At 41.5% G+C, this 14,186-nt stretch overlaps 1 pseudogene; it reads left to right on the top strand.

The window, feature by feature from the left end:
- The first annotated feature begins 13,148 nt into the window (after positions 1 to 13,148).
- LOC135708188 (large ribosomal subunit protein eL20-like) lies at positions 13,149 to 13,741 on the top strand (annotated as a pseudogene).
- Positions 13,742 to 14,186: the final 445 nt, after the last annotated feature.

Genomic DNA, 14,186 nt, shown 5'->3' with positions numbered 1-14,186 from the left:
CCCAATGTCGGCTGCGGCCGTGACAGCCTCCGCCATGGCAGCAGCGTCCGGTGGTGTGACGCCCATATCGGTGACGGGCGACTGTCTCAAATCCGAACACGATGAAACAATGTAAGATGGAGTCCGTGTCCTTTGAAGGAAAGCAAAAGCAACGACGAGACTTGGTGGAAAAAAATGATTATATTGTGGCAACATAAATAACAAATTTTTGACATAAGCGCACTACGCAGGCGCAGAAAAAGTTCAGTGTTGCCAGTAACTTTAAAGATCAGAAAAATTGTAACCATGGGTGCCAAACAGTGCCAATGACTGCGCCCAGGTGTGCCCAAGCTTATTTTTGGCACACTGTACGGAGTGACCAATCCCTTGTCTAACCTAATCTAATACAAACGCAGCCAGTACGAGGAAGCATCGTGGACAATAATTATGCTAGATAACGCCTAATATTTTTTCTTGTCAACATTGTTGTTTGCAGCATATCTTTGATATGACACAAACATCAAAACGGCCAGGCCTACTGCGTTGCATTTGCCGCAGAAATGATTGTGTGAAATGATTCGAGCTAAAATAAATCTATTATTTCATAAATCTGCAGGGGTGCAAAGATGCGTGGACATACCGTACCAAACGCTCGGAGTTATGTAAGAGTGAATGTAACAATAATATGCTATGTAATGACTGATTTATGGAAAGATCTCACCAACCACCTCCAATGTTAGCCAAATTCTTAATTTATAGATAAAAAATGGAATGATCGCACCAAAAATGGTCAACTTTTCCGAGCTCATAAAAACTGCTATGAAATGTCACAAAGACCTCCTTCGGTCGCTTCTTTCTTTTTCCGTAACTAGGGTAAACGCTCCTATAGTTGCGGTACGTTAGAAGCGTTAGGTTCCTATAGCTGTGTATGGAGACTCCGTACACAACTATAGGAACCTAACGCTTCTAACGTACCGCAACTATAGGAGCGTTTCCCCTACCACTTGATGGACCTTGTGGACCCTGATGGGGATATCTGAAGTTTAGCATAATTTTTAAAACTTTTACCAGAATTTAACTATAACCAACGGAAACATCAGCACTTTATTCTATCGATGAAAAAAAAAGTGGAGCGAAAGCACAAACACGTCATTCTTCCTAATAAATAATAAACTCCCAAATTCAAGGGGTATTCAACTCTGCACATCTACATCGGTTCCAAATTATTTAGCTGTGCCAAACGCTATGCCAGGGTATGTCGAATGTGCCGAAGTAGGCCGAAGTGTGCCAATCAAACTGTCAATATCCCATGAGTGTGGCATCCCTGAAGTTGAAAAAACATTTGTGATTGTGTTTAAATTCTCATTGTCGGAGCAGAAGGTGAAAGAGAAACTGGAAGCTATTCAAGCAAACACGACCGTTCCACAAGATTCTGACTCAATTTAAATTTGAATGAATGATTCCTTGCAGGTGTGCAGAAACGAAGTCGTAACCTGATCGATGGAGGTAAAAAATACCACCAGCATCCATTGAAATCCTCTCCAGCTAAAGTAAACAAAGCACTCGAAAGGACGGAAAGATTAACGAAGGTCATTTAAACCTCGAGTACCTAGTGCGGACCCACAGCCATCCATGCCAGAAGATAGCTCGTAATCTCTGGATGAGCCGCATTGGAATCCGCCAATCTGTTTTGCACAATTAGTACTAATGCCTGCTTGTCCAACAATCTAATGATCATTAAGACCATGGGCTCTTGCTAAACAGCAAATTGCTTAGAGTCGTCAAATGGAAACCACTGAGTGCACCTAAACTCATTCTGCCGCGAGTAAAATTTTCGAAATTCGGCAAGGCCTTACAGTTGACCGATCGGTAGGCCACCAATCGCAACCGGGCCTCTTATGATGAACAAGTTCAATTGAAGGATGATGACAGAGATGCAGCTGCAAAATTCCCGGATCGTAGTTGACGGATGACGTCCAAATCGCGGAACAGACTTACTGTATTAATCCGTTCCAATGAATCCTATACAATTGTGCTAAGACAATCGTCAATCGGCGCAGATCTGATCGAATATTTGGGGTTAATACATATCGGCATCTCCCAGCCGTACTGTGACTTTTTTTTTCAAATTTCTATGGACATCCCTTCCCAGTCCTATGGATTTATCATGTCAATGAGCGATCACCCCTATTCTGTGAGTCGTGTGACTCTCTATCACTAGTGAGGAGACAAATTTAACGTCATCACACTAGTGACAGAGAGTAGCGGAAGATCCTCGGAAAACCCGAGACTCGAACCTGGTCGAAAACCCCTACGATAAGCTTTTTTTATTTATTATTTATTCGGTGTTGGGTCATTAAGACAAGGTACGTTAGGCTGAAGAACGTTAGGCCGAAGTACATTTATAAGTTATTCTGCATAACAAGCTTGTAAATGTAGCTCAACTCTTATCGAATATCCTGTCCTCTTTCGTTCCAAATGTAAATTCGTAGCATGCAGGATATGTATAATGAGTCACGCCAATAGTGAAGCCAAGTCTACCTATTGAATTGTCAAACAGGCTACCTATCGTGCAAAGTAAACAAACATTACGATGCTATGAGAGGTCAACGAAAGGTATTGCAATAAAATATAAAATATAATCGAAGAAATGATCATAATCACGCAGTGAGCATTAAATTGTCATGGGAGACGTTTGGTAATGATCAATAATGAGAATTTCTACTATTTTTTGATAAGATAATTTGACAAAATCACTGATATAATGATTTACTACAGCCGCTATTTTTTTTTCTCGCTAGAAGTCATTTGAAGTTGATGTAGAAGTCCTATGTTGCCAAGTGAAAAGAAAGGGAATCTTTCGAAAACCGTGATGCGAGTTCAACTGTTTTTCTCTTGGCGTGACTCATTATACACCGACTCTAGTTTCGATCATGGCTTTGTTGTACCTGGGTATTGCGAACTCTGTCGATTTAATTTTTCAAGTGAGCAAGAAAACATCTTGAAAATCTTTCGGAGCTTCAAATTGTTTTGCTGAAACAGCTCACGAAATCGTATATACATGCTGTCAAATGAACTCTTGGCTCCTCCTTCTCTGCTGCACAAATAACGCATACATGGTGTTGGGAGTGCACCTGCCCACAAAGTTCACATGACTCTTATAAAGTTTGATTAAATTCTTGTTTCAGCAATTCGTAACCCAGTTTTGGCATTATTATAAATATCAAATAAAAACACTTATTCGAGCATCACGTTCGATGATTTTACATTATCCGCCTACTAAGGTTGATGTTTCGACAGTTTCATAATTATAATTATTAATTTGTTTTCAGTAGGTGGCAATACTTTAACTTGTGGTTCAAACAGTAACTATCCACATGACTTCTGAGCTCTTTTGAATGTTTGGCTCCCGTTTGACAGTTCGACTCGGCTCCCAGATGACAAGCATTTTGAGTTAGTTCGCAGTACTCAGTGTTGCACCAAATGCAAACTCAACGATTTCGCCGACCGCATTCTGAACTAAACCGTCGTATAGGACAACCACTGATCGATTTGTCATTTTGTTCTTGAATGCTCATGTGCTTGTATGTGTCTCATGATGAGTTTGGGCTTATGCCTTTTTCTAACGACTTCCCACAAAATCCTTGTGTCTTTCCCTATCGTATTTTCAACTGAGGGAAGCACAAGTGCTTCATTCAATGCATTAGGGGATTATGAGGTAATAATAAACTCCCGAGTTTCATAATTCAGTCAAGTTTCAACGAATTTCGTCAGTTTTATCGCATTAATCATAATGATCATAATCAAACTGACGAAATGCGTTCAAATTTGACTGAGCTATGAATTGGATTGTGGTTTTTAATAACATGATATTCAAGGTAATTGTATTTCTGGTGCTGTATACTGTACGTTTAAGAGAGTATAAAAATCCACACAATGATCAAATTATTATATCATGCAACAGAGAAGTGTTGTTAATTGCCCTTAGGGTCCTTAAGATCCAATTTTATGATGTTTTGCAAATGATTGAGAAAGTGATAAATGTGCACAGAGAAGGATTCGGGCTATTCACAGATTACTGTTGTCAATCAACCTCGGCAATCCATCCATTAATTTTACGGCCGGCCATTCGCACAACATTAACGACTTCAAACCATTTTACACCACCCTGTCCTTCGCTTCTATATGTAACTCTCCTGCCTAGGATACATAACCAGAGCCAAACGCTCCGATGATCGGCGAAGGCACGAGCCCACAAATCACTGAATTCACTAATTAAATTGATGGCCATTACGAAAACAATTTGCCCGAGATTCCTCCCCGATGGAGGCGATTGAAAGAAAGGTAGGCCACCTAATTGGTAATTTCCAGCCTTCACATTTACTGCCCCAGCCGATAGGGGCTCCGGACCGAGATTGTACCTACATATATTCAAATACCGACGCGTCATCTCGACCGAAGGAGCCAGTGCAGGCTCCACACGCGAGGGTAATGGAATTGAAACCAATTTCGCCGATGGCCATGCCCACCCCTCTCGATTTGAAGCTAGGTAAAAACCTTCGATGTTAGGCAACCCTCCGACTACGAGCAGTTCACATCCCGGGCCAAATTTAAATGGTCATCCATACTGCTGACACGCACCCGGGGTCCTAAAGTTCCGTCATCGTCATACCAAGCGGCCGATGACGGTGTTATAATTTTCGCATTCCAGGAAGTAGAGCTTACGTAACGCAGCCGGCCCGCGAGTGTATGACGCTGTTGTTGGTGCTCGACAACTTCACCGAGAGCAAACAGGTACAAGGCAGGCACATGGCATGAATGGAAATAGAGTTCGCACGGGGGGAGGGGGACTTCTATGGAGCACTGGGTCGCACACTGGGGTGACAGGTATGACGGAACAATGAAAGTGTGATACAGAGCAAAAAGATTCGCAAAAAGCTGACTTCGGTAGATTGGTGATGTGAAGCATTCAGTTCTTTAAGGCAGCCATTTCAGACTGTCGTGGAAAATTCGTTCAATTTCACGCTTTGCCATTTTCCGGCTTAAGCCACACAGCCCTCGTTTTGATAGACGACACTTCACGCACGATGCCATTTTATTCTGCATTAGAGGACAAGCAGAAACCCCATTTTTAAGACGCGAACAGAAACACACTCGAATCAACTCGGTCATTAGGGATGATGCAATGGGCAGCCCTGCAACCACCATTTATGACTTCCCGGTCAGCTGGCGATATGGCCATGTTGTTACACTTACTACTGTTACTGCTCGTTCCACCAAATTATGCAACCCCCGGCGGTCGGTCGGTTGCGGTTCGTCGCCGGTTGATTTAACTACCGATGAAATCTCCCCGCGATCACCCTCTGCCCCAGGTCCCGACGTGTGATGACAAACTCTATACTAATATGATCTATCGAACTGTTAAAACCACACTCTCCGCTGCGGTTTTGCTGTGTTTCGACCACAGCCGATTGTGAAAATCTTTTCACACCAATCGAACGCATCTAATGATAGTGATTTCAACGGACTCGGCGCGGGTGAATAATTTGGCTGGCCTTTTGCTTCCTACCCAGCGTCACCGTCGTCGTATGAATCATGTTGCATTGAAAAGGCTCAAGGTTGACCGGTTCGAAAATTACAAAGCCACGATCAATGGCGCGGTGAGTGTACAATTGTCACGAACGGATACTACGTCCGGTTCAGTACCGGGTTCCAGTTCCCAAAAATTCATGACCTTATTTCGGGGCGTTTATGTGTGCTAGATTGAGAAGGGAAAGGAGTTTGCTGAAGGATTCGTAGAATTTTACAAGCCTTCGTAAGAAGCAGAACACGCTCCAAATGTGAAGGCTAGTGCTATGTACAATTGGTGATGTGATTTGCTCAAATTTCCAGGGAAATAAAAATATAGTACGGTACCGTTCCGTTCTCTAATCACCCAATTAGTCGACTAAAAGTGTAACAGTAAAGCATAGGAGGGATATACACAATTTCTCAGTGATGCCTGCATGTGCCTACTCCTCAATTTACTTGCTTTACTTACTCAATTTACTACTATGAGGAGAAAAGCAAAACGTTGAACGTAACAACCAAAGTATAGGAATCTCTATGTGACCATAATTGCAGTAAAGTTTCGGTTTCATCACAGTCAAGAAAACCATTTGAAACACACCGAATTTATCATTAAAATTACTGTTACTTACCTTCTAAAAAGCAAACTCAATGGCATGTGTTTCTACAACATGTAATGTATTCATTTAATGTCCATAATGCAAAACATAACAACATTATTGCGGAAATAAATTTCTCATGGCAATTACAGTTTTTTTTTTCTAAATTGAAGACAACAATTCAACTGTATATGTCCCTAGCCTCGGTCTAATATGAAGCCTTCAATTACATTTGATGTCTTATCTTATGGAATAATTGAGCTGCAGTCGATATTCAATATTCCTATTATTTGGAGATTAATTAGGCATGACAAAACATTGTTAAACCCACAATTTTAACATGACAACATTCCAGGATGATGCTCGATCTACAAAGGTTCGGGATGTGAACAGGGTTACTTTCACTCACTTCGCTATAAAAAATGTTTTTTTGGAATTATGGAATCATTGCCGGTATTATGAAACTTTATACTTGTCAGATACATGAAAAGGTTGGAAGGTATGTATTTGACACAACAAAAACTTGTCAATTTTGCTTTCAGTGCCTCACAATCAGCCAATTTATGACTCGTGAGCGTTCACTCAGAGTGAGCGCTCGTGAATCGTAAAATCGCTGATTGTAACGCACAGAAAGCATTAATGACAGGTTTTATGTGGCAAACACCTAGTTTAAAACCTTATATTGTGACTTACAACTACTAACTATCATTATAATATCTAATGATTTCATAATTCCGAAAAACTATTTTTTATAGCAAGTGAGTGGAAGCAAGCCTGGATGTGAAATTGTGCTTCTTTTTCACTCCTTATCATCAGGGTTACTTCCACTCACTTGCTATAAAAAAAATGTTTTTCCGAATTATGAAATCATTAGATTTTATAAATGTTATTAGTACTTGAAGATTAAAAGAAGAGATCGTGAAGTATGTGTTTGACACATAAAACCTGCCAATATTGCTTTCAGCGCGTCACAATCAGCGATTTCACGATTCGAATCATAAGATCGCTGATTGTGACGCTCTGAAAGCGAAATTGACAGGTATTATAAGTCAAACACATACTTCAAGACCTCTTCTTGTAACTTACAAGTACTAATCATGACTATAACATCTAATGTTTTCATAATTCGGAAAAAAAAACAATTTTTTATAGCAAGTGAGTGGAAGTAACCCTGCTTATCATTCATACACTCAAAAGATATTCAAATCTAAATAGTGTGCTAAAAGACGCTTGCTAGATTTATTCAATTCCTTGCTAGAAAACAACATTGTACCGCCTGAATGGAGACAGGTCAAAGTAATAGCCATTAAAAAACCTGGCAAATCAGCGTCTGACCATAACTCATACCGTCCGATTGCTAGGCTTTCGTGCATTAGGAAATTGTTGGAGAAAATGATCCTTCGGAGACTCGATCACTGGGTCGAATCAAATAACTTGCTATCAAATACACAGTTTGGGTTCCGCAAGAGCAAAGGAACAAACGATTGTCTAGCGCTGCTTTCCACAGATATTCAACTGGCCTTTGTGCACAAGGAGCAATTGGCTTCAGTATTCTTGGACATTAAGGGGGCTTTTGATTCAGTTTCCATTGAAATTCTGTCAGAAAATCTGCACAGATGTGGACTTTCTGGAATTTTAAATAATTTCTTGTACAATTTGTTGTCAGAAAAGCAAATGAACTTTTCTCTTGGAAAACTGACAACTTCCAGAATTAGTTACATGGGCCTGCCCCAAGGCTCATGTCTCAGCCCTCTTCTTTATAACTTTTATGTCAAAGATATCAACAACTGTTTGGCAGAACAATGCACGCTAAGACAACTTGCAGATGACGGTGTGGTTTCCGTAAGAGGTCCACATGCCGTGGACTTGCAAGGACCATTGCAAAATTCCTTAGATAACTTGTCTTCTTGGGCTATGAATCTAGGGATCGAATTCTCGCCGCAGAAAACTGAACTGGTAGTGTTTACTCGAAAGCGGTACCCAGCCCAAATGCATCTTAATCTTTTGGACAGAAACATTACTCAATCATTGTCTTTCAAGTACCTTGGGGTCTGGTTTGATTCAAAGTGCACTTGGAATGCCCATATTACGTATTTGAAGCAAAAATGTCAGCAGAGGATCAACTTTCTCCGTTCCATTTGCGGCACATGGTGGGGTGCTCATCCGGGAGACCTCATAACGCTTTATAAAACAACTATTCTCTCTGTTCTAGAGTACGGCTCTTTCTGCTTTCTCTCGGCAAGAAAAAGTCACCTAATAAAATTGGAACGAATTCAATATCGTTGTCTGCGTATTGCTCTAGGCTGTATGCACTCAACGCATAACATGAGTCTCGAGGTTCTGGCAGGAGTAACACCCCTCCAGAACCGTTTCTGGGAGCTCTCTCTCAGAATACCAATCAAATGCGGAGTGACGAACACACTTATAATTGCTAATTTTGAAGAAATTCTTGGGCTCAACACACAATCTCGATTTTTTTCTACCACCACTACGTATCATCAGATATGTGTCTTCCTTGTTATACTCCAGACCGTGTTCACTTCACCAATCGCAGTTCCTCAATTGAATATGATCTGACCATGAAACAAGCAACTCATGGGATTCCCGATCAACTTCGACCTATTATTATTCCGCGTATTTTTACAGAAAAGTACCAACAAGTCAATTGCATGAAAAGATATTTTACAGACGGGTCCCGTCTCAATGGATCCACTGGCTTCGGTGTCTTCAATGAAAACTCTAGCGCCTTCCGCAAACCTCAGGAACCTTGTTCCGTTTTTGTTGCTGAGCTGGCAGCAATCAACTTCGCATTGGGGATGATTTCCAACATGCCCGCAGACCATTACTTCATCTTCACGGATAGTCTCAGTTCGATTGAGGCTATTCGGTCGATGAAACAAGGTAGGCACTCATCTTATTTCCTTTCAAAGGTAAGGGAGCAGATGAGTGTACTGGTCGAAATATCATATATGATTACCTTTGTATGGGTCCTCTCACATTGCTCAATCCCAGGCAATGAGAAGGCGGACTCTCTCGCAAAGGTGGGCGCGCAGGAAGGCGAATTGTATGACAGGCAAATTTCACACGATGAATTTTACCATTTAGTGCGTCAGAGTACCTTTTCGAGTTGGCAAACCGATTGGGACACTGGAAATCTTGGACGGTGGTTACATTCAATTATTCCTAATGTTTCTTCGAGAGCGTGGTTTAAAGGCTTGGGCTTAAGTCGTGACTTCATTCGCGTGATGAGTAGACTTATGTCCAACCACTACTCGCTAGATGCTCATCTCAATAGAATAAACCTCGTGGACAGCAACATCTGTCGGTGTGGAAACGGTTACGATGACATCGAACACGCAGTTTGGCAATGTACGGATAATGACGCCGCCAGAGAGCGACTTTTGAATACCCTCGAGGCCCAAGGAAGACAACCCTATGTTCCTATCAGAGACGTGTTGGCAACCCGTTATCTCTGCTATATGCAGTCCGTTTATGTTTTTCTTCAAATGTCTAGTATAAGAATTTAATTCCTTTTGTCTTTTGTCTCTCTTTATTAGTTTTTGTTTGTCTTGTCCCCCCGTCTCAATGAGTCTCATCGTCACCCACTGGTCACCCACCATAGCTGGTCGAACTCCGGACGAAGCTAGAACAGCACTACCGTTCATACTGGCGACAACGCTCTGATGAGACAACGAAACCCTACCCCAAGCTCCTCCCCTGATCCTATCCTTCGAAAATGTACCCTTCTAACCTCGAGTAAGCCGCGAGTAATCGGCCAAACTCCTACTAGACATAGAATTAAGTGAATTTTGTTACACACAGTGAACAATGAATTATCGGCTCAGTAAAGCTAATGCGATTGAGCCTTCCAAATAAACGAACTAGATAAAAAAAAAAACTCTTTCCAAGACATCATAACGCTTAACCCAGTAAATTTTGCGGAAAATCCAATTTCCATGTATTTTTCCGCTCTGGACCACTGTGGATTGTATAGAGAGGATTAGAAACGATCCGCTATGTTGCACGAAACTGACATTTGCTTATAGGCTTTTCCTATAGGACTGAACAATTGCAGAGTCATCGTCAGAGAAAAACAAAAAAAAAAAAACAAACATTCCAAATTCGAAACCGTATATTTCAAACGTTTCTTAGCGTTTGCTATAGCCTTAAGCTGGGTTTAGACAGGGCAAGTCAATTGATCAAGTCAGTCAGATGAATGGCATGGTTTACACGTTCAATTCGCGTTCAAGTCAGTTGAATTCAACTGACTTGATCAATTGACTTGCCCTGTCTAAACTCAGCTTCATACTTATTCAAAGCCGTGATTTTTGACACTAATGCATAACAGAAGCCACAAATGTTGACTTTATTATGAGTAACACTCGGGTTATCAACAAGCCATTTCAAGCATAAATTTTTGAATCCTTTTAAGGAAGAACATTGGTAATAATGTAAAGCCTAGCACGCCTCTAGTGGAATGGAAAATCTTTGACAGTGGTTTGTTTACACTTCTATTGAGAAATCCAACTTAGACTCCTGCGTGCCTGGTGGCATGAATAAGCAGTAACCGACGGTGATTAGTCTGTGACAGCCCTTGAAAATTTCATTGATTGTTTGCAAAATTGTTTAATTTCATTGTAATTTCATGCAAATTTCTTGTCAGCAGGGATGAATCTTGTACAAAACTCGTAAAACTATTTTGTAATGCATTGTTCCTAAATAAAACAGCTACTTCAAGACTTATAAATTACGACAGCAGACAAAGTTGGCCGACTAAATCCATCGACGAAAAACTATTAAATAGGCCGATTACTCGGTGTAGCACCAGACGAAAAACGATTTAATCTATTGATTAATACTCCGACTGAAATTAATTTTTAAGTGGCAATAGATTTAGTCGGTGGTCGAATCGAAACATCATCCAGTTTGTTTATTTGGAAGATATGTTCGAAACGAAGCACGATAACATTCCGCATTATATACCATTATTACGAGTACTACTTTTTGCTCGGATCATGTTTTGATTTCCACAGAAACTTGCTAGAATAAAATAGAAAACAATACTAGATAGAGCTGGAATTAGGGCGTAACAGTCTTTGTAAACAATGACTTCTCTCGTTGATTTCTAGGAATTCAAAGCACGCCTACACAAACCATCATGTCCATCGGGTAGGATAAGTCTTGCTCTACTCGATGGTAATGTCGATTTGCCAGGGAGAGCCATGGATTCCGAGAAACGCCCTAATTCCAGCTCTATCTAGAATAGTTTTTTGGTTGAAATTTCAAAAATGTATTCAGTTTGACACATTATTTCGGACTTACCACCGCTGCGATTGTAGCGTCACGGTGGTCGATTGAAACTTGGATTTGACAGTTGAGAGAACAACTGGTGCAAGTTTGATCGAAGTAGTCGATCGCGTTCAGAAATAACGTCAAACAAAACTCTAAAGAGAAAAAAATTGTAACACCTGAAAAATCCAGAGTGGTCCGGTTCCAAGCTGGCTAAAGTGCTGAAGATGCCAAAAATTACAGTTTGTCGAGTGCTCGAAACCTACAAGGAAACCCTGAGTGTGGAAAGGAATCAGCGGATCTACGAAAAAACTGGAACCAGGGATCGTCAGCTGCGCAGCAAGGTGTTGAGGTGCGTTAAAGCGAAGATATCATATCAACCACAGCAACCTTCTAGCTATTCGAGCTGTCAAGTAAAGGAAGTTAATTTAAAAAAAAAACAGTACAATAGCGCTGCATTATGGCCCAAGCGCAATGTGGGCGGAAGCGGAACGGAAACGGAAAGTTTGACAGTTGTCACAAATGACATAAAAAAGCCTAACTGAAGTCGATTTAGTTCTAACTAGTTTTCAATCCGACAAGTAGGCTTACTCAGATCGGGTTTTTCCACTGCCGCTGCCGTTCCGCTTGCGCTGTCATTGCGCTTGAGCCTTAAGGAGTGCATTTTAGCAAAGACATCATATCAAGAAGACTGGCAACTTTACCAGAATCCAAGCGACAGATTCAATAGCGCTGCGCTTGAGTGAAGGTTGAGGCAAAGCATAGAAAATGAGCAAATACACAAACCTTTCTTCTGAGGATGTAATATGTGGCTATCAAATTCGTTCGAAGCATTGTACCTGTCTCATAGTATTCGTATAAGAAAATGGAAGAGTTGCCAGTCTTCTTGATTTGTTTTCTTCGGTTAAAGCCAACCCCGGTCTTTCAATACGAAATGTCGCCAGAAGATACAACGTCAACTTTCAAACGGTACGGAACTAGCAATGGGCGCTCTTGGATCGAAACACAAAAGATCGATTCTTTTGGTTCGATTAATCGATTTTTTGAATCGATCTCAAACACGACAAAAATCGACTGGATCGATCCTTTTCATTCGATTTTTGTTTCGATTGAAAAAAAAAATTCAGTGCATATGCATTTGCAATTTGGTATTATTTTTTTTTGTCTTCACCTTTACACATCACTTGCGTTGCACATGGATTCAGTGAAAGATTTGGCGGAAAACATTTCTCTGTAGTTCGACGAGAGGTTCAAAGACGTTGAGCTGGTGGATACATTTGCTATTGCAACGCTCCTTGATCTCCGTTTCAAGACACTGTGCCTGGAGTCTTCAGTTTACGCTCGTGCAGTTCAAATTGTGTCTGAGCAGATCTATAGTACCGGAATATGATGATATGCATACATCTGTCACCCCCAGGGGGTAAGTCACTCTGCCACCTTGTGACTGTGCTGATTGTGTTTCTTGTGTGTTTTTGGGTGTTTCAGGGTGTTTCTGTGTCGAATGAGCTGTCAAAACGTCAAGCGGCAACGTACAATGTTTACTGGCAACCATGACTTCCACATCGCTGAAAATGACAGATCCCCCTGCGATCGTCGTTGTTTATTGGCGTTGACGGTGACTCTGTATACAGGTATAGCTCTTTACTCCTATGGTAAAATCCTGTAAAATCCAATAAGCAAACGACAGTCTGTGCGTGATACATGGCGGAATTGATGCACATCTTCACACCGGACAAGATCGTGGCCAAGTCCCGTTTCTGATACTTCCTGCGGCAGCTGCTTAAGTTCAAGAAGGCCACCGGTGAGATTGTCTCGGTCAAGCGTATCCTGGAGAAAACTCCGCTGCGCGTGAAGAACTTCGGCATCTGGCTGCGCTACGATTCCCGTCCCGTACCCACAACATGTACCGCGAGTATCGTGATCTGACCGTTGGCGGTGCTGTCACGCAGTGCTATAGCGATATGGCTCCGCGCCACCGTGCCCATGCCCACTCCATTCAGGTGAGTTGCTTTTTGGTAGTATTGACCCGGAAAGAATCACTGATGCGAATGTTTTCCCAACAGATCATCAAGGTCAAATCGGTTGACGCCTCCAAGACCCGTCGTGCTCACATCAAGCAGTTCCACGACTCGAAGATCCGCTTCCCGCTGGTGCAAAGATACCACCACAAGCGCTACAGGAAGCTGTTCTATTTCCGCCGACCGGATACTTACTATCAGTAAACCAGGAGCCGCCGTTCATGTACTGTTAATTCCACTCTTTTTTAGGGAGTAAAAATGATGAAGATCCGTAAGAAACCATGTGAACATTCTTCGTGATTCGTTGAGAAAGAAAATCCGTGAGTGGAATAAAAGTGGATCCTAAGGAAGTTGGTTCAATGCTTCCCTTGAGAACAACTATTTTGTGAAGATGGATGAGTTTGAATTGGCGATTTCATGCCGCATTAAATTTAGCAATGACGGACATTCGTAATTGAGTAATGCGGTGTGAACATTTCAAAAGGGCCGAATTGCTTTTGTAAACAATGGCTTTAGACGTCGATTACTCGCGAATGAAAGCTCACAACTGGTAAACTTCGCCCCGTACTAAGTGTATAAGACTGGTACAGTCAGGAATCCTTATTGCCGGATTCCTTATTGCCGGTATCTCTTATTGCCGGATCCTTATTGCCGGGCTATCCGCGAATAAGGATACCCACAGCTTATGGGATTTTCACTAATGGGGGCTGTTGTGGATTATCTCATTTGTTTC

This window comes from Ochlerotatus camptorhynchus, unplaced genomic scaffold, assembly GCF_037179485.1.
Source record: "Ochlerotatus camptorhynchus isolate MF236.1 unplaced genomic scaffold, CSIRO-AGI_Acam_v1.1 ptg000328l, whole genome shotgun sequence".
Classification (NCBI taxonomy): domain Eukaryota; kingdom Metazoa; phylum Arthropoda; class Insecta; order Diptera; family Culicidae; genus Ochlerotatus; species Ochlerotatus camptorhynchus.
The sequence above is the reverse complement of the archived record's forward strand: the minus strand, read 5'-3'. Positions and strand labels throughout refer to the sequence as shown.